The sequence below is a fragment of the Periplaneta americana genome, chromosome 4 (genome assembly GCF_040183065.1).
Source record: "Periplaneta americana isolate PAMFEO1 chromosome 4, P.americana_PAMFEO1_priV1, whole genome shotgun sequence".
Lineage (NCBI taxonomy): Eukaryota > Metazoa > Arthropoda > Insecta > Blattodea > Blattidae > Periplaneta > Periplaneta americana.
The window spans coordinates 125,927,877-125,949,874 of record NC_091120.1 but is presented as its reverse complement, the minus strand read 5'-3'; positions in this window follow the sequence as shown (position 1 = coordinate 125,949,874).

The window sequence follows — 21,998 nt, the reverse complement described above, 5'->3', positions numbered from 1 at the left end:
AGCATTTGCACTTAATGGGTTGAGGGAAAACCACTCCGAGAAAAACTCAACCAGTTAACTTGTCCCAACCAGGATCTGAACCCGAGCCCGCTCTTTTCACGGTCAGAAATGCTAGGCTTAACTGTTATTCCACAGCGGTTGACTTCATAGCTTATTAATTTGTAAACAACATTGGTATATTTCCTACAGATTCATTTTTATGCATATTTTAGTATTTATTGTTAGATATACAGACTGATTCACGAAATTTGACCCGAACATAAGAAAGAAGCTTATACTTGAAGAACAGCTTACAGGTGGTCATTTTGTAACAATATGAATCTTAAGAAATTAATTAGCAATTACGTTATCTAGAAAAGGATGGTACAAATTATCAGAATAAACACTAACAAGATTATAATTCTATAAAATTACAACTGCTCTTCCAATTCAGCACAGGAATTAAAAGTCCGTAAATTGTTGCACATTTTAGCACGAACAGTAATTTTTATCATTGTTTTATACCACAAAAGATAAACATCAGTACTATATGCATGGGCGGAAATACGGGGGACACAGGAGAACAGTGCCTCCCCAGGTCAGAGTGATAGGCCTATAAGCTACTGTCCCTCTCTAGCATTAAGTGTGAAGAAACCATGATTATGCACATTAATATACAAGTCAACGTTTACTTAAACGTTATGTATCTAAGTGTGGTATAAGAAAGAATTGGGACAGGTCTGGAACATTTTCTAGAGAGAATTCATTTATTTCATTTGGTACAATAAGTGACCATAGAAGTGATAATTAGGGGGCGGATGTTGATGACCTAAAAATTTATTTAAAATGATCAATAAAATGCCCTTAAAATAATGGAGAAATGACATAAAATTAAAAGAAAATAACATTTTAATATTATTCACCATACTCGCACCACAACTTCTTAAAATTACTCACCTTGTTTCAATGACTGCCCTGTAAATGTCGGAGAGAGAGGACAACTTCCTGGAATTTGACTAAGATAAAAGAAAAGGGCATGCAAGAAAATGAAAGTTTTAAAGGAAAATTATAAATTTTAATGAGGGTTTATAATCTGTTTTAATCAGGGGTGCTCCATGTCAGTGCCTTCATTCTCCGTCTCCTCCTCCCACCGCTTTTCACTTTTGTTACCAGACTTTTCAGATAGGGAGTGTAAATGACAAAACAAATTGTGGACGCAGCGTGCATTCTTGCAATTTTTCTGTTAAAAGTATTGTCTATTATACTACAACCCTACCGAGCCATATTGTGGACACAATGTTTTGTTGTCCAGGAAACGGTGAAAGTTTTCCCACTTCCGAACATAAATTCTAAAGACACCCACGCACCGACAAAAGAACAATAGCAGTCAAAGTTCTCACTTAAACTAAGCTGTTGTCAAGCATTTTATATTACCGTACTTCTGTTGTATGAGATGAAGCCTTCAATGAAATGAGTTTGTTCCAAACTATAAAACTCTTAACTTCAAGTAGGTAATTACTAGTAGGACCTACTACTGAGCCATTTGCTTAGAAAAAGATTTAATAGGTCTTTATGTAAAGAAGGAAGTAAAATGCATTCAAAATGATCTAAAAGTTCTTCGAAATATTAAAAATGACCAAAAGATGCCGAAAAAATGTAAAAATGTCCTATTCAAAAACGTCAAAAAAGGCAAAAGATGCAATGTAAGAAATTAATTTTTTACGTAGATATTAACGTAGAAAGGATTTCTATGTTAATAGGCACCGTCCTAATGTGAAAAATAAGAAGATGACTTTTCATCAACATCCGCCCCCTGGTAACAATAAATGGCGACGTGAACAAATAGGCCTACGAATTCTTCTACAGAATTATTAATGACACAGCTCTCTGTTCAGACTAGAATCTTAGGATCTCGTTAACAAAAATCGACAATATTTACTTGATATAATTGGCATTTTGCTGTCGGTACTTAGCTAAGTAGCTTAATGTAGGTATAGGTTTTTAAAGGACATAATGAACGTTTGATTCTTCATTATATACAATATGTAGAGCAGAGTATGTATTGTTCACCGCTGCGGAGTAACGGTTAGCATTCTGACTGTGAAACGAGCGGACCTGGGTTTAAATCTCCATTCACCTGTGGAGTAACTGCTAGCGCGTCTGGCCGCGAAACCAGGTGGCCCGGGTTCGATTCCCGGTCGGGTAAGTTACATAGTTGAGGTTTTTTCCGGGGTTTTCCCTCAACCCAATATGAGCAAATGCTGGGTAACTTTAGGTGCTGGACCCCGGACTCATTTCACCGGCATTATCACCTTCATCTCATTCAGACGCTAAATAACCTGAGATGTTGATAAAACGTCGTAAAATAACCTGCTAAAAAAATCTCGATTAGAACAAGCTATCTGAGTGGTTTTTTCCCCGACATTTTTCCTCGATTAACTGAAGGCAGAATTGCTGGGTAACTTTCAGTGTTGGAGCTCGGACTCATTTCGCCATTATTTATGAAAACTCAAATTGTCATCACTACTATAGACCAGCTTAAGTTCACGGTGCAGCGTGCTGTATTCGTACAAGGGCGCGGCCGTTCGGCGACAAATATCATTTACAGAATAGGAGTGGTAAGCACAATAAGCCTCGAGCTGCGGTGCAAGGCTTCGGGCACCTCTTCTGTAAAATATATGTACAGTAGGTCTATTTGTCTTTTTTCTGCATGTGGGGCATATTCGTATGCTTATGATAAGCATATACATTTATTATTTAGCTTATTTTATCGCTCTATTGCCCCTCCCCCCCGAGGAAATCGTTCTGTCTCCGCCAGTGACTGTATGGGTGACATTTTTTTATCTTGTAGATTTATTATTCCTGCACAAAATAATTTCTCAGCCCATTTCAATAGAGCTGGCTTCACCTGTGTGAATATCGTGGAGCGAAAAGCTAGGTCGCAGTCGTCGTTAGATCATATCAGTGTCTAGTGTAGGTTACCTGGCGAAGACAATTGAAGGTCGGAGCTGACGTCGCTGATAACATTATTTAGAGTTGCTTATACGTCACAATGCAATTGTTTTGCATCTATTATGTGAAAGTACAACGATAGCAGAGACTCGTATTTCTTTCGTCGCCAGCCAAATATTGGTCTGCCAACGAAAGCCTGAACAGAGTAATAATGTATCTGCTCCTCACAATGAAGTGCGGTTCGAACTTCGTACATCATCTGTATATCCGGTTAACAGATACATGGTCCAATACTGAAATGTCCATATTACGAAAATCTCCATAATGTGTAACGTCCATTTATGTAAAATGTCCAAGCTCAGAAAGTCTCCAATTACATGAAGTCCAAAATCAAAATGTTCAAAAGGTCCAATTCTTAATTGAATATGATCCAATGCCTAAAATGTCCACTCGGAGCGAAGTTGGGTAAAATGTTCAGACTTACAAAAAAATATATTACTAATGAATAGTGACTTGATAAGTGTTACGGTAACTGTATTTTAACTAGTTCAGTTAATTTATTCAGAATTGTTACAACAAGGCACAGAAAAAATACATTAAAGTTCACCTTGATGATCATCATCTTCAGATTGTGGGTCAGAAAGCAATTTTAGGAGGAAAGAAATTGCTCTTAAGTAACGAGGTATATCATTCTCGTCTTTGAATTGCTAGTATCTGCTTTCAAGATTTTCCACTTGTTGATTGTGAAGGTATTTTCTGCTTAGTGGTTGTTTAATATTTTCATGTCCATCTAATAATTGTGTCGCCAATACTTCCGTTTCATTCTTCTGTTGTTTTAAATGTTCTATAAATCGCTATATATTTACATGGTGAGATATAACTAATCTTTGCAACTGAGAGTGAAATCCCTCCATAGCGTTGTTCGTTCGTTGGCGACCATTTAACATTAATTCATAAACATTCCACATTTCAGGTGAGGACTTAGGGAGAACAGCCCTCCTTCTTCCTCTTGCTGGCCTAATATTGATGTATTTGCTATCCACATTTTGGACGAACTCCATAATTTCTTCTCAAAATTATCATTGACATTTACTACAAAGTACTAAGAATTTTAGAAGTCTTTCATTTTCATAACAAACACATTGCTTTCGTGAGTTTATCACTTGGGTGCCACCTTGGAAACATTCCCGTCTAGAGTTTTTTTTTCTCGTGGTATTGCTTTCATACGTTTGCTCCCTTTTTAAATAAACATTTTTGTATAATGGCTCATTTTGCATTTTGAACTTTTTTGCACTTTGGACTTTTTTGTCTATTGGACATTTCTACTTATGGGCTTTTTGTTTATGGACTAAATGTCATGGACAAATACGTATCTGGACTTTCCTGTATGGACCTTTTATATATTTGGACCTTTGCGTTTGGATTTCCGTATATCCAGACTCTAGTCCTTTTCTTCCACATACAGAGCTATTCACTTGCTCCATATTATCAGGTTTTATGCAGCCACGTATTTTATACCTTGCCCATAAAATCGCGGTACTAGTTTCTAGAATATTTCAATGGAAGTTTAGGTCTGAAATGTCTATACCTCCAACGTGGGTAATTTCTAAAGAGGGGATATACAGGTTTGAACACTAAAAAATTAGGGAAATGCAATATATTTTATTTCAGCATCTAATGACTCTTTCACCTTACAATTTGACATGCTCTGTATTCATTGCTTCTGCAATTGTAGGCTATTTTTCATATTTACTAAAAGTTTCACAATTTATGAGTCATTATCATAACATAAAAGTGGCCGTTTTTGTGCACTGATATGCCGTTTTTATGATAATGGTCACAAAATAAATATGAATATTTCTGAGTCATTATTTTTTATACTCATTCCTGAATGTCAAATGAACAATGTGAACTACAATCTTTGAAACGTCTGCAATAGAAGTATTTTTTATTTATTTTAAGACCTTAAATTTATAATGATTTTAGGTAAAAAAATGTTTAAAAATAAATTATAATGTTACAGCATTAATTATAATTCATCTTGTTCACAACTATGAAAGACAGTTTCATGCAAAATTTTACTGCGATATCTTAAAACTTACCGAGTTATCACAAAAACTGTTTTGAAAAATACAAGTTACGGGAAATCAGCGTTAAACATACCTTATGTGTAGGGGTCAGGATGTTGATCACCTAAAAGTCTACTTAAAATGATCACTAAAATGCCCTTAAACTAATGGAAAAATGACATGGAATTAAATGAAAATGAAATTTAAATATTGTTCACCGTACTCGCACCACAAGTTCTTAAAAATTAGTCACCTCGTTTCAATGACTGCCTTGCATATCTTGGAGAGAGGAGACAACTTCCTGGAATTCGGCTAAGATAAAGGAAAAGAACATGCAACAAAATGATGGTTTTAAGGGAAAACTATAGATTTTAATGAGGGTTTAAAATGTGTTTCAATCAGGGATGGTTCATGTCATTGTCTTCATTCTCCATCTCCTCCTCCTTCCACGCTTCACTTTTGTTACCAGATCTTCCAAATGAGGAAATGTGAATGACAAAACAAATTGTGGGCGCGGCATGCATACTTGCAATCTTTGTGTTAAAAATACTGTCTACTACAGTAGACATCCCTTCCGAACCGTGTTGAGGACACAACTTCTTGTCCAGGACATGATGAAAGTTCCCCCCTTCCAAACATAAATTCTAAAGACACCCTCGTACCGACAAAAGAACAGTAGCGGCCGAAGTCATCACTTAAATTAAGCTGCTGTCAAGCATTTTATATTACTTCCATTGTGTGAAGTGAAGCCTTCAGTGGAATGAGAGATGAGAGTCTGTTCCAAATTAGAAAACTCAAACTTCACTATTATTCACTTATTCAGTACCTAGGTAATTACTACTGATCTATTTGATTATAAAATGATTTACCAGACCTGTCGGTAAGGAAAAAAGTAAAATGCATGCCAAATGATCTAAAAGTTCTTCTAAGTATTAAAAATTCCGAAAAAAAAAAAAATAAAAATTACGTATTTGTTCAAAAACGTCACAAAATGCAATATAAAAATTACTTTTTTACATTTATATTAACATAGAAAGGATTTCTATATTAATAGGCCTCGTCCTAATGCGAAAAATAAGATGACTTTTCATCAACATCCGCCCCCTTATGTGTGGAGAGCTAAATAAGAGCACGCTCGCACGTTTATGGTCATACCTACTAAAATATTATAATATAGCCTAATGTAAAAATTCCTTCATTGACATTAAGATAAATATCCAAACTTTATATAAAAAATTAAATTGAAACATGACTTTTTTGAGCCTCAAACCTGTTTATCCCCCCTTAATTGAAAATAGACAACGCTGCATTTTATTTGGTTACCGAGGAAAGTTAGCACCACTTGATTTTAGACGCTTTTTTCGTTATACATTGCTAATGAAGTAAGCACTTATGACAGATTAGGTTATAATGACGAATTTTAATAACTCATGTTTAAGAAGTTATTGATGTACGCACATGCATTATTTTTATAATACATGCCCGCAGTGCTGGCCTCGTTTTGCAGTACATTTACGACATCGCTGGCGTATAATCTACGTGAAGAGTGTTGAGTATTCCGGGGTTCCCACATGAAAATAAGCATTAAGTAACATTATGTATGTAAATAGTCACCCTACCCCATTATATCCTGGCCTAGTTACCTCGTAAGTGGTGTCTTCTTGGTATCACTTGTGAGGTTTAGACCTGTATTCGGACAGTAGACTAAACTACAGCAACAACAATAGTGTAAGATCCGAATCCGCGAACCATTATCAGCTACACTTCTTAATCATCCGATCTAGTATGACAGGCACACTACTCAATTTCTTATTAAGGTTTTCACTGCGTTGGCTGAGTGGTTAGGCCTTCAACCTGTTACGCAGATTTTAGGTTCGATTCCTGTCAGGCCTGGAATTTTCATTGAATATTCCGTAGTGACATTTGTGGCGGACAAGGTTACAGTTGGAGTTTTTTTTAGAGTTCTCCCGTTTCCTCACATTAGACATCTACATCATTCCGTCAACATCTCTCCATTTTTTTCATCATTCCACTCAATCCCCCCGAACGCCGATTGATGAGACATGGAGGGGCCTAGCCTAGGGATGAGTGGGGTTACCTGGTCAAAACCTGGTACGCAGCGAACCTTAGTGTAGTCAACTGGTGTGGGCTGGGAGTACGCCTAGTTTGAGGGTTAACGCAATAGGGTTTGAAAGGTCGCAGTGCTGGGTTGTAGTGCACCCTCCCGAAATACAATTGAATTAAGTTAGAAAATATGATTACAAGTAAGCCTACTGTGTTAACAATTGATTGTGAATGTGCGGAATTGCATAACTTCTCAGGTAACTCACAAGATATACGAATTCACATATTATGAAACGGAGAAATCATTAAGTAGGATATTGAAGGCCGTAGCTTATTACATTGCATTTGTTTCTTATAATATGAAAGGCTGCAATACTGGCGTATTGGCGTAATAAACACACGTGCGTGCAAATCATTATCCTTTCTGAAAGTCCGCATCAGTTAGTGACGTGTACAGAAATGGTTCAAGCTGTCCTTTGGGAACAAATCTGTCAGAGCAGGAAGAGTGTCTTCTTGTGTAGTGCTTTAATGTACGTAAATAAACATCCTTTTTAAGTACAGACACTGTCCAGAGACGACGTGGCATTGCAGGGTGGGGTAGGCTTACCGAAATACTTCCAGATAACTATTTTTAACAAATTTGAAGAAATAGTATCCCGTAGCTTTAGTAAAATAGTTTCACCTACCGGATCTTCTGTCACACAGAATGATTGTGAATATAGCGTTATTAAAAAAAGAATGATCCCCTTTTCATACTTGAATAATGGGAGTAACCTGTATGCATTTGGAAATAAACATGTATCTAGTTTACGTCACACGATGAAAGAACAGCTCTCCAAGTTTCTTTGTTATTATGTCAAGTGTGAAAATTTTTTTATGCTCGACCATGCCGAAATGTAGTAATTATACACCTGATAATAGCCCTTTAATGCACCTCATTAAAGTACACCTATTCATTAAAGTTCAGGTGTTCAGCCAATGACAAGTCACCTTTGTACCGTTATAAAACCGCAAGTATCGATTATTCTCGGATATGCAATCGAAAGACAATTAGCGAAAAGTCACGGAGGCTGGAAATCCAATACTGTCGCAGAAGGTTATGTTCTGTTACTATAATAATTGGCGTTAATTGTAAATAATATTCAAATAAATTCAATTTGTCATCTCGTTTTTCATTCTAAATCAATTTCCAGGTTATATCAGACTAATGTTCATCTTATTCTCTATCAAGGTCAATGACATTCGGCCTCGGAAAAAATCAATACTTTCGCGTCTGCGCACATCTCACAATTCAGGTCAGTTTGCACATAACCATAACATGACCTAATTTTGAATAATTTCAAGTTAGAAATATGGTCGAACATAAAAAGTCGTATGAAACTTGCCTATAATGGTAATTAAGACGCTCGTATGAAAATTATGAAACTCGCTTGCGCTCGTTTCATAAAAAACATACTTGCGTCTTAATTACTACCATTATAGCCTCGTTGCATAATGTACTATATTGATTCTAGGAAACGTAATACAACAAAGTGAATATTTCGCTGCAAAAAGAGTTTTGTGTGTTATAAATTTGCGGAGAAGACAGTGATTGAACTCTCGTACCTGACCATTCAAATATTTTCCAACAAGATGGTGGTTTGTTCCAGTTTAATGGAGAAGTAAATAATTTGTTTAATAGATTCCCCCACTTCGGTGATTAGGATGCAGCGACATCAATAATATGTTCTGCACTGCTGAACACCCAGATTCCAGGATATAGCCTACTGTGTAATTTCTTTTGTGGAACAAAGTGGAAGACATTGTCTAGGCCTGTTGTCTTTTATCTACGTATGGACATATTCATATGCTCATGGTAAACATAGCCTATGCATGTATGATTTACAGTAGCTTATTTTATCTTTCTATTGTCCCCCCACCTTTAAGGAAATCGTTCTGTCTCCGCCTATGACTCCTAGATTTATGTAGTGTGACTAACATGGGCTAAAAAGACCGGAGGTGAAACTCGGAGTTAGCTTATTCTATAGTCTGGCGCAAACATTAAATGGTACTTATAACTTTCCAAGTATGAGAAATACAGATCTTAATATAGGGTCATTCCTTCCAGATAGCTCCGTAGTTGTCAACAATTGATATTAATGATCGGAAGTGCCAATTATTTTGAAATAGGAAAACCAAAATGAAACTGCAGTTTTGGGAAGTCAACATAAATTAAAACTAGAATTTATTCCTTGTTAGGATGCGTTTCGTATGCTCAATAATAATTGAGTCAATAAGTTTGCTGTTTATAGTTAATATTTTAATATTATCAACAGTATTCTCATTAGAGATTTTGATTTATCTAGAGAAAAATCAAAACTTGAGTGGGATTTAATTGACTATTACACGATTAGAAGAAAGTAGTTTATATAAAGATTAGAAGAAATAAAGTACTATAATACAATAAAATATTAATTGAAATTCTATTTCACTAATGTTATCTTCACCAAAACGTTTGAACGGAGCCGCCATTTTCAGTTGACTGCCTAAGCCACTGGTCGTCAGCACTCGCTGAAATGTGCAAAGGGTAAGCGGTGCCGTCCCGTGTGCACCGTCGTGCAGCAGGAACAGGTAGAGAGCATACCCGCTAGCAGCTACGAGTGCACTATGGTGCACTGCGTTTTCCGCGGGTAAGCGACGCTAGCCCCAGGGTGCTCTGTGCTGACGACCCCTGGCCTAAGCTGTAAACAAATGACCATCGCAAAGCATGTTTTATAGTACCGTAAAGAATTTGCAGTTTAAAATGTTGGCAAACAAAGAAACAAATGATAGGGAGGTGATAAAAACAGAAAGTATATAAAGATTAGAAGAAATAAAGTACTCTAATACAATAAAAAAAGATAGGCCTATTAATTGACTTACTAAAATTGTATTTCACTAATGTTACCTTCACCAAAATTTTTTAACAGAGCCGCCATTTTCAGTCGTCTATCTATGCGAGAAACAAATTACGATCGCAAAGCATGTTTTGTAGTACCGTAAAGAATTTCCAGTTTGAAATGTTGGAAAACAAATAAACAAATGGTAAGGTATAGCTCGCGCAAGGAACGATTACCGAAAAACAATGGTGGCGTTGCTGTCTGTTTTGACGTGTGTATGTAGGCATGCCGAGGGGAGAGAGTTGCGGGCCGATGGAAGTACTGTCTCTTCCAAGAAGATGAACAAATGAGGCCATCGCTGTGGAAATAAAAAACGTAGCAAGAGAAAAATTCGAAGCTAATTAAACGCGCAACATATGTTTACGAATGAAATAATAACACCGTACGATACAAGACACGTATTCACATGCAGTGGAACAAACCAAAGTCGTAATGTAACTATCACAACGCAAGACAGATTGTATCGATGTCATTTCTCTTCCGACTATACTCTTGAATGTCATTCAAGTTATCTCGTGACCTTTCCTATCGCCCTCTCTTCCTTATCGCAGTGTTTCATTCGCATTCCTTCCGTCGGTATTCCGTGCTTGCGAGACCTATAGTGATAAAGACAAACAAGTGGTAGGGAAGCGATAAAATTGTGTGATAAGCAGCCATGATTGGTTGAAAGACGTCCTTTCGTACCGTTTTATTGGTCGAAAGTAGTATGACGTTGTAAAAGTGTAATAGTCATTCTAAAGACGTACGTATATGAAATCAATTATTGCCCATCCAAATAAGAATATAAAGATTCGTTTCCTATATTCAAAAAAGTAAAACATCTGGCTTTATTTGTCAGTGTTATTGTTTAAGTTAAAATAATCCGTGGTGCAACATCCCATAGAAGACCAAGGCCGACAAACTGACTGTTGACTCCACATCTACATGTCTCAGCAGAGGCATACGATCATCCAACCAATACCTCCTATCGTGTGGTCAGCACGATAATATCCTAGCCGTTATAGGTAGCTTGCGAAATCGGATTTCGCTACTCACTGTAGCTCCCCAAATTCATCACGATGCTGGGTGGCCACTGGTCCCATACAGTGGTCGAGATTTTGTGAAAAAAAATTCCCTCAAGATTACTCGTACCAGCACTCATTCTATATCGCTAGTCCAAAGCATGACGTCTTAAATCAGGCAGCTATGGCACAGGATCTGTGTTTTAAGTAGATGTATGCAGTTTGTTTTTCATATAGTCACAAATGTAATATGCTTATAGGCTATTATTTATATACAGAGCTATTCAAAAAGAAGGAGCGGATTTCAAACATTTATTTCTTTCAAACTACAAAAGACAGAAACAGAATTCCAACGTTCCAACGTTCCTGGATAGAGAAAGATTCAATGTTGTATGCATTCAATATGAGCACCATGTGTTACACGACAAATATCTAAACGGTGGCTCATTTCTTGCCACACACGAATCAGCTGGTCTCTAGTTATCGAATTCACAGCTTCAACAATTCGATGTCGCAGACTTTCAAGAGTGTCAGGCATAGTGGGGATAAAAACACGGTCTTTTACGTAACCCCACAGATAAAAATCACAAGAAGTGAGGTCTGGAGACCTGGGAGGCCACCGGCGATGAAGTTGAGAAGCTTATTGAATTCTATTGAGTATTTGCAGGAATATCTTGGAAGGGAAAGGGCCAAGCGCCGCCCATCTAATAAGGAAGAGTTTAAGAGGTTCTTGGATGGTTTTCTGAAATTTCCCCTGCAGCGACGGGAAATTTGGTTCCTTCAATGCCGAGACGTCTGAAAGCTGTCATCTGTGCTAATGGCTAGCGTACAGGATACTGAAAATACATTACAGAGATCTATTATATGCAATAATATAATGTGCCAATATACTTTTTTTAATCAGAAAATATATTTTCTTTTGTAAATAATTATTTTGTGTTATTGTTGTTGTGATTTCTGTGAAAGATTTTTAGTTTTACATTATATTAAGGAATAAACTTTTTTTAACTTGCCCTTTATACAAATCTTATAGGGAAAACATTGAGTGTGCCAATACTTTTTGAGGCCAGTGTACATCGCATTATTGTGTCTAGGTTGTAGAAACGTAATATTATTCTTAGGATTAAAAACAGTTATGGGGGCAATATTATTTACAAAGGTACTTTGTAACAATTTTAATAATAATAATAATAATAATAATAATAATAATAATACTTAATTATTAGAATATCAGAACACATACCATTTGTAACTATAGGCATACATAAATTAAAAAATAAGAAACAGAAGCGACATAAATACAGTAATTATAAAACATAGGTCACAGAAATAGACTTGTCTGAAACTGATTAGATTACTATAAAAGAAACAATATTTAGACAAAACATTTAGAAAACAATATGTTCTATTTAATATAAACCCAACCCCCGTATGAGTCAAACTCGTTATCAGGAACGAAGATAATACTGTATTATGCTTAAAATGAAAATAAGTGAAGTATTCTATTTAGTAAGAATGTAATATTAGTAAGAAGTCAAAATGAAAGTTTTGTAGGTTAACTTGGTAACAAAATAGAGTAAACTAAGAATCAGATGAGGTAAAATGAAGTACCGCTATCACAAATTAATAAGACACTTATTTAAAATATACAGTATGTTAAATACTGTAAGGGAAGTCGGGGGAATATGGGCACCTTAGTACTATTTCGGGTGCAGTATCTCTCGGTTTTTTCCTAATAATTAATTTTACAGCTGGGATATGTTTCTTAACAATTAGCTATATTATATAAGAATCCTGACTGCTTACTCCTAAACGTATGCAATTAAAAGTGGAAAATACAAGTTAATGTGTTTTGCCCATATTCCCCTGAGTGTGGGGGTAAAATGAGCATTAATGATGTGAATCACAGTCAACTGGAAGAAGTGAAAAAACACTTAAAATACTTGAAAATATAACTGTATTAACTATATTAGATATTGTATATGCAATTTGTGATGGTTATTGCGTAACGCCTTTGGCAGGTGATGTGACTCTTTGGCGATGAATGACGTTTGGAGATTCTAAGACAGTTGAATCAGTGAAAGGCATTGTATGAATTGCAGATTTGTCACCTGATGCTGCAGTGCCAATGTAAGTATTATCAAGAATGACACTCATGTGCAGTGAAAAGACGCCTGAAGCTCGGAAGGTATTTACAGCCAGACACATTGACACATCTTTTCCATGCTTCTTTGAAAATGGAAGCAAACTCGACCTTCGTAAAATGTCTCCTATGTTGCCTGAAGAAAGCTGTAGCACCACTGTTGTAAACTTTCTTCAGAGGACCAAACAGACCCTTATCTGCTGATTGAAGCCAGGCTGTGGTGTGTGGAGGAAGACAAAACATGCTTAATCCGGTTTCTACTGCAAAGTTAAGAGCGTCAGGATTAGAACTATGTGAATCACGTCCATCTACTATCAGAATTGCAGGTACATGCTTACTGATGTTGAAATAAACAACGAAGTTCTTGATTATTAAGAAAAATATACGAGGTGTGATCATTAAATTCCGAGATTGTGTCTGCTGTGGGCGAAGGGATCACGTGATTGACACGCGTGCGCAGCAGTGACACTAGACGACCTTGAAGAGACACGACACAAAGTTTCGAAGCGCTATCTTCATTGAGACCTGTGTTACACAAGGTTTTGTTAGCACGTGCATCCGCGCATTTGCGAAATCACGATGGACTCGAAACTGGAGCAGAGAGCCAACGTCAAATTCTTTGGGAAATCGGCAACCGTAATCCATGAAATATTGAAGCAAGTCTACGGGAATGAAGCAGTGTGTCAGGCGAGGTGTTTTGAGTGGCATTCGCGTTACAGAAGTGGCAGAGCATCGCTGAAGAACGACGAAAGGCCAGGTCGACGACACACGTGTAACACTGCTGAAAATGTCGAAAAAATTCGACAGATTGTGCATAATGATCCTCACGTCCGTTTTGAATATGAACGACCACAACTCTGGACAAAGAACAAATGGATGCTCTATGACGACACTGCGCCAGCTCACAGACCTCTCGCAACACTCCAGTTTTGCACCCGTAATAAGATGGTCGTCGTTCCTCACCCCCGTATTCACCAGATTTGGCCACCACGACTTTTTTTTTGTTTCCGAAGATAAAATTCAAGCTAAAGGGTCACCGTTTTGTCACTGTGGAGGAGATCCAACGCGAATCGCAGAAGGTACTTGACAGGCTTCAAGAACGCGACTTCCAGGAGGCATTCCAAAAATTGGGAGACACGTTGGGATCAGTGTATAGCTGCCCAAGAAGACTACTTTGAAGGGAATGGCAGCCAAATTTAAATGAGGTAATTTTATTTCCACTTATGGGACAGGTCTCAGAATTTAATGATCACACCTCGTATTTCCGTTAATGTAGGCAGACTGATTGTTGAAGTGCACCTTACTGACAGCAGGCAGCTGTTCTTTCAGTCATTATTGTCCTCACTCCTTTTATAATGATATTTGGAGGAAAGTAATTCCCTGCTGCATTGAAGCAGGCTACAAGGGTAATGGTTTCTCTCTTTTCTTTAGGGTAAATGCAATGCACCACTTTCTGTTTTTTGGGTGCAATGACATCTTTCGCTCTTGTAATCATTTTTAGACCATTTTCATCAAGATTGAAGAGTCATTTTTATGAAGTGTAATGCTTGCCCATATTCCCCCGAACATTAACGCCCATATTACCCCGACATGTAGGGTTTATTTCCAGCAGCTGGCACTACCGTAAACTATTCACAAAACAACGTCTGACGCAATAGAACGGCAGTTAAAGATGTGTATTCTGTATGTATACTATTAGATTGAAACTATTTTTTAAAGTCCATGTGTAATCTATTGCATATAACATATCTAAAATAAGTATTGTGAAATTTTCGTTTATTTGGAAGTCAATACTCACGTTTTAGATGGCTGTTTTGACAACAATACGACACAATACTGCACAGTGCGTTTCCCACAGCAACCATTACGATCCTCTCACTTCATACTAACCGTTATTAGCGAAGAAACATAATTCGTTGCAAGAGTTTCGACATGAAAACGTAATATGGCCCATATTCCCCTGAATTCCCCTATATATTAATCCTAATTTAAATTGCATATTCTGAATATCTTCCATTTCTAATTTGGATTTATACGGTACAATTTTTAAATATAAATACTTGAAAACCATGTCATTTTACATTTTGGTCAATAATTCAGGCTTTTTTTCATCAATTGTGACGCATTGCCATTGCAAATAAAATTACTTATTTCTACTGTGAGTTTTTTTATGAAGGAATTTAATCATGCATATTTAAAAATTTGTTCAAATTGAATTTCGTTCTCGACGTCGCAATGACGTAACGTAGTCCCAACTGTCCCAGCTTCATTGTTAAACTTGCAACCAGAACGGAAAAAGTAAACAAGCCATAGCCTGTTCCCCCACCTTTGTCCAACACCCTCTATCAGTCAACCTGTATCTCCTCCATCGGTACCTGAACTTCAAAGTCTATTCATGCCATAGCAAGGTCTTATCGAAACGCGGATTTGAATCTCATCGAACATCTGTTTGACGTTCGCCAGCATTATCCAGGACATGAGGAAGTCCCGCCAAGAAGGATGGGAGCTGATTCCTTAGGAGGAGATTGCGGTATCAATCAGGCGCATCCCTGAGATTGGAAACCGTGATTAATGTGCTTCTGAAAGTAAAGAAAGTGTCGGTGAAGACGTGAAGTGTTGTAAACCAACAGAAAAGTTAAGGCGAATAGGAATTAACGAGGGCAGTAGAATTTTAAAATAATATCGATTATGCGTTCTTTGTATCAAATTCATTTTTTTCATTAAATTATTATAAAATATTTAAAATGTCATATTAAAAACATAAATTTACAGAAGCGTAAAATAAAAGTTTTTTTTTATTTTAAGTATTGGTTTTTTTTTTGTGCTGGTTAGTGTATTCAATTCCTAGTGATAAATTTATCCGGGAACGATAGACAGGAATAATTGTAATAATTTTAGTAGAACATTAATATGTCTTTATTTAAAATGTAAACACATAATTGCGATATATTCGAAATCCCTCCTAAAGGTATTCTTTTATTTAATAAGGGGAAGCGATAAGTAAATAAACTGCCCAATACGTTCCCAGGACTCTACATTGTGGAGAAATTATTATACTGTATGCAGAATTATTTATACCTTTCTTTGCAGTTGTTTGAAAATCCATCGATGAAGAGGTATAGAAGACCCGAAGACCCTATTATTAATAGAATTTCTGCTCAGTTGTAAACACATTTGTTAACCGTGAGTGAATCATTGAAAGGACATTTGAAAGTTTAAATGAAACGAGATATTTAATATATTACGGATATACTTTTGATAAATAAATCCCAATTCCCGTAAGTATAAGAAAATTATTAGAGAAGATTACGATATACATAGGTATAGCTATCTAATGTATATTTGTGACAAATTAATCATCCATATATATTTTTTTACTTGGTTATTTAACGACTCTGTATCAACTACGAGGTTATTTAGCGTCGATGAGATTGGTGATAGCGAGATGGTATTTGGCGAGATGAGGCCGAGGATTCGCCATAGATTACCTGACATTTGTCTTACGGTTAGGGAAAACCTAGGTAAAAACCCAACCAGGTAATCAGTCCAAGCGGGAATCGAACCCGCGCCCGAACGCAACTCCGGATCGGCAGGCAAGCGCCTTAGCCGACAGAGCTACGCCGGTGGCACCCATATTTATTTAAACTGTAAAATTTATAAATTAAGTAAAGTGAGTTTAGCATTAGGCCTATATGTATAAAGTGTCTTTGATGTACGCCTATAATCCGAAAAACGCAAGTAAATGTTTCCAATTTGGGTGTATATTAAATTCTTTAATTTATGTACCTATGTCTTATGTAGTCCGAGGAAATAAACTACTGTATAAATGCTAGTGTCATTCGCAGTATGATAAAGGCACTGAATTGTTACAAACGCACGCGTGAAATGTATAATGAAGTACCGGTACTAGGTCATGCAAAAAAAAAAAAAAAAAAAGTGAGACTGAAAGTAACAAGAGCAAAGTCAAAAACTTTGTCTGACCACACGGTATCCCTCATTGTTCACTACGTACTCATGAGATCAGTGAACCTTACAACCATGGCATCACACCGATGGAGTTACATCAGATATCAAAGTCCGAAGATTGTAGCCCGCAACGTGTAACATTACGTTTGTTTACTGCTGTGCCATGCATCAAGTACGTACAGCCATTTCACAAAAATACTCATGCACAGTAGGATCTCAAGATCCAGGCAACGCGGTCAGTCTATCATCATTTGTCCGTGCGTAGTACCAGTCTTTGATACACACACAGCAGATCTCTCCCTTCACGTGTACCACGCCACTGAAGATGTCCACCGGAGTAGTGGACGAGACGTTTGATAATATTACCGACAGACCACGGCCCTCTAGCCCGGAAAATGCCAATCCTAATGCAATGTTTATAACTTTTTTGGTTTGAATGTGAAACTTCTTCCCTTTTAATTTTGAAATAACTGTAACCATTTCCTTAAGAATATTGCAATTTATCAGAACTTTAACTCTTCTTACTTACTTACTTACTTATTTACTTACTTACTTACAAATGGCTTTTAAGGAACCCAGAGCTTCATTGCCGCCCTCACATAAGCCCGCCATTGGTCCCTATCCTCTGCAAGATTAATCCAGTCTCTATCATCATATCCCACCTCCCTCAAATCCATTTTAATATTATCCTCCCATCTACGTCTCAGTCTCCCCAAAGATAAACTAACTCTTCTAATTTCATAATTTTATACATACCTACTGCACTTATGAATGCTACTGAGTATTTTTTTAAAACTTCCGTAATGCAACACAAAGCGATTCACTATAAGCACCTAGTAAAGAGCGAGCGTGACAGAGGGAAATGTTTTGCAAGTGGACTTTACGCCTGACCAGGAACCTATACCTGCTGTTTAAATATCAACGGTCTCGAAGCTTTCAGATCTTTCGTAGGTACAGTTGTCAAAAGAAAAAGTGGCCGCTGTGTAGAAGCAAAGTTCCCTTCGGGTATCTTCGCTACAATTCATCTTGTTGGACCACATTGCCTGATATCTACAATTATAATTAAAGTATTGTGTGTGTGTTACTTTATAGCGTAATGGTAGCGGTCCGGCCTGGTATTCGTGAGGTTCGAACACAACCTAGTGCTTTTTATGTTCTTTTTTGTTTTGTTTTTAAGAGAGAGAGAGAGAAAACATACTGTACATAATTGCTCCTGTCTCTGTTATGATTATTTTAGTAATTAACATCAGGTTCATGAATATATTATGCCCTGACTTTATCATTATTTATTATGACATTATGGCTGCAAATGGAAAGAAAAAAGATTTTATTCTCAACAAAAATATCTTTCGTGGCATAGACAAAACAAACTTACTGGCGTCTGTCTTAGAATATTCAAACAATTAAGCGTGCAAAAAATAAAACAAAAAGCCTCGATTCAATATTTAGTCTATCTTCCCAGCATCTCGATCTCATGTTGCAGTCTAATGGACATGGTATCGACTAGTCTTTTCAAATATCGACTGTTCTCAGCCACGACATTCCAGGCATCCTGGACATACATACATGGGCAGATCTTTCACTGCAAACTCCAGACAGGACAGTTTTACTTGGTGATCCAGGTTTCTGTAAATGGTTCTGGACGGTTGCTACGGATGTCAAGGAATGCCCATCATTCTGTCCTGTTACATAATATATAGTTAAGGAAATAATGTTCCAAACACCGTGCACTTTCCTGGATGGCGTGCTGTGGCATGCTGGCTGTCACTCAACATTTACTCTAATACATAAACATAAGCGTAAGGTACATACACATACCATTGTATTCAGATTCAGTTAAGTTACTTTTTTTCAACTCCCTGTAACATCTTCATTACACTTATTTATTTATTTATTTCCTATCTTTGGGACATGAAGTTGTGCAAAATATATTTTTATTAACGTCATTAGGCCTACGTAGAAATCTTTTGTAAGTAATCTTCTTACAAAAATACCTACCCCGCCCTCCGAAATTCACTCAGAGGAAGTAAACATGCCTTTTTTCACAGTTTACTATGATTTGCAATAGATAGCGAAATATTTTATGTGTTAAATTAAATCAGTAAGAAACTCATTATAACTCATTCTGAGTGAATTACGATGAAAAAAAAAAATGCCCGTTCATTTTTAGCAAAAATGATTAGGCTTACGTTTCGTATGCGTAATTCTTGAATGAATTGACTTTAAGCTGCTGCATATGTACACTTAACGGCAAAAAGAAGGGAACCGACTCTTGGTCGATGTAAATGCTAAGATCTGTCGCGCTGTTCACTTGTGTAAACGCACTGCACTTCGTGGCATTGCTGTGGTGTCTCTTCATTGAAAATCGTCCGTCTACAAGATAATCAACGTTACGGGCTTGCTGTGTCCTAGTGGTAAGATGTGTGACATCCGTACCATAGGTTGTCAACTTCGCCTCAAGGGATAATAAAATTACTTTTATTCAGTTTTTAATTAATTTATTAGTTTAAATGTGAAATGGCATTTCTTAATAAACTTCGTTATGCCTGCCTTAAGAAATATTATTGCTCATCACCTTTGGGCTTTAATAGGCGAGACCTGGCCTGCATAAAAAAATACTTGTTTCACATCCTAAACACCGGACGCATATCAAACATAAATCAATAATTAAGTAAACAAAAAACAAACAATTTGTTAACATATTTAAAAAAGGCCTGTGGTGGGGAATAGTATCTCGTCCACAAACCACCTGCGTCAACAACTGCCCTCATTCTGCGCGGCATGGAGTCCACAAGATTATGAAACAGGTTTAAATTCATGGCCACCTCCTCCCACTCATCTAGAACTCTGTCCCACAATTCGTCAGCTGTCTGAACGGGTGGTTGTTCTGCCCATTAGAGTGTAGGATCAGTTTGACTGTATCCCACAAATTTTCAATCGGATTCATATCAGGTGATTCTGGAGGCCAGTCGACCAGTTCGACATCACGCCTCCTCGTAAACCATTTTTTAATCCGGTTGGTGGTGTGTACCGGGTGATTTTACTGCTGGAAGAAAAGTGTTCCTTCTGGATATCGTTCTCGGGGGAAAGAGATCATTACATTTGCCAAAATGTGTTTGTAGATTTCTGTCGTAAACCGAACGTGGATGCGTTCCAGAATTCCTGTCCCATCGTATGAAATCCACCCCCAACATGCGACGCCCATGCGACCCGCCCTGTTAAGTCGTCTCACGAAGCGTTCATCGTATCGATGGACATCCATACGATAAACTAGGGTAGAATCATCGTTGCTACTGGAGACAATTACCTCGTCGCAGAAAATGACATCGAAGTACTGTCGGAGAGTATCATACGCTAGACGGTCCATGGCATGTTCCATCGTCAAATGTTCTCTCCTCACAGCTCGATGACATCATATGTCATGCTCTCTAAAACGTCTTCTCACGGTGTGTGTAGAACCTGAAAAGTTGGATGCCATCTTGAGTTGAGAGGCAGTTCTAAAGAAGTGATTCTCAACTTCTCTCAATAACATGGCGTCCTCTTCCCTTTTAGAGATGCGTGGCCGATCAGGAATGGGACGATTCACAACTTCACAATTCTCGATAAAAAAAATTTAGCCAATCGCTTAGCAGTTAACAATGGGACTCCAATCTCTTTGGCCGCCATCGACGCAGAATAACCTACGCGAACCAGGACAGTGATTGTTGACGGAGTTGTTGTCTCTCTGCCATCTTGAAACGTAATGACGAGACAGAACGTTTTATTAACAGGCAGTATTGTTTGGAAGAGAGAGGAAGGTTTATTATTTATTAGAGTTTGGGCATATTCTAAGCGATGTCGCCACATAAATATAACTTTGCGAGACATACATGATGGCAAATTTGTAATTAAAAAAAAAAAGATTGTGGGATATTCGAACCTTGAGCTACTACTATTAACTCGTTCAATAAATCAATGTCGTAATGACTCACCCTACTGAGACTGTTAATATTGTTTCGGCACTATACGTAGTTTTCCTGTTCATGTTCGCTTCTGTTGATTCTTTATTTATCAATTTTATTATTATTTCACTCTTCAGAGGCCCTGATGTATCTACTGTAGAATCAACCCTCCATTCGATTTTATAACATGTTTTAGACTCTTAAACAAAATACAACAAATTTAAATGATTTAATTATGCGTTATCTGGTTAACTAGGGCTTTCACGACACGAGCATGCGCAATGTTATGTATCTGGAACTTAGAAATTGTCGCCGGCTCATTCTTTTTGCCGTTGAGTGTACATATGTATATAATTTTATTTTTTTTTTTTTTGTCGTCAAACGTTATATCTGACCAATTTCCATGTATTTCTTTATTTATCTATCATCATTAGGGGTGGTGATTTTTAGCAATTTGAAATTATAAATTTAATATTTGCATTTCAATATTTAGATTTTTTGGTATTTATATAATACTAGCTGAAAGCACCCGGCGTTGCCCGGGTTTTCTTTTCTGCTTCTATTTTTAATTAAACTGGTCATTAAATTTTCGGAAATCTCGGAAACCTAACTATACAGAACCAAAACGAATTGTTTTTACTAAGCTTTCCTCGCCCATAAAGATGAATCTATACTTAACGTCACTTACATGAATTAATGAACTCCTTAGCCAAATGCCTGCCAGAGTTAACTCAATTTAAAACAGTTGTAAATCAAGCACCGAAAAGAAAACATATCATGTGCCTGACGTTAAACTGTTGTTTTAAATTTATTTATTTACTTGTTCTTATTTATTTATTTATTTATTTATTTATTTATTTATTTATTTATTTATTTATTTATTTATTTATTCTGGTGTAGTTAAGGTCATTAGGCCTTCTCTTCCACAGCGCCAGAAATACAAATAAAGTAATAGAAAAATCAAA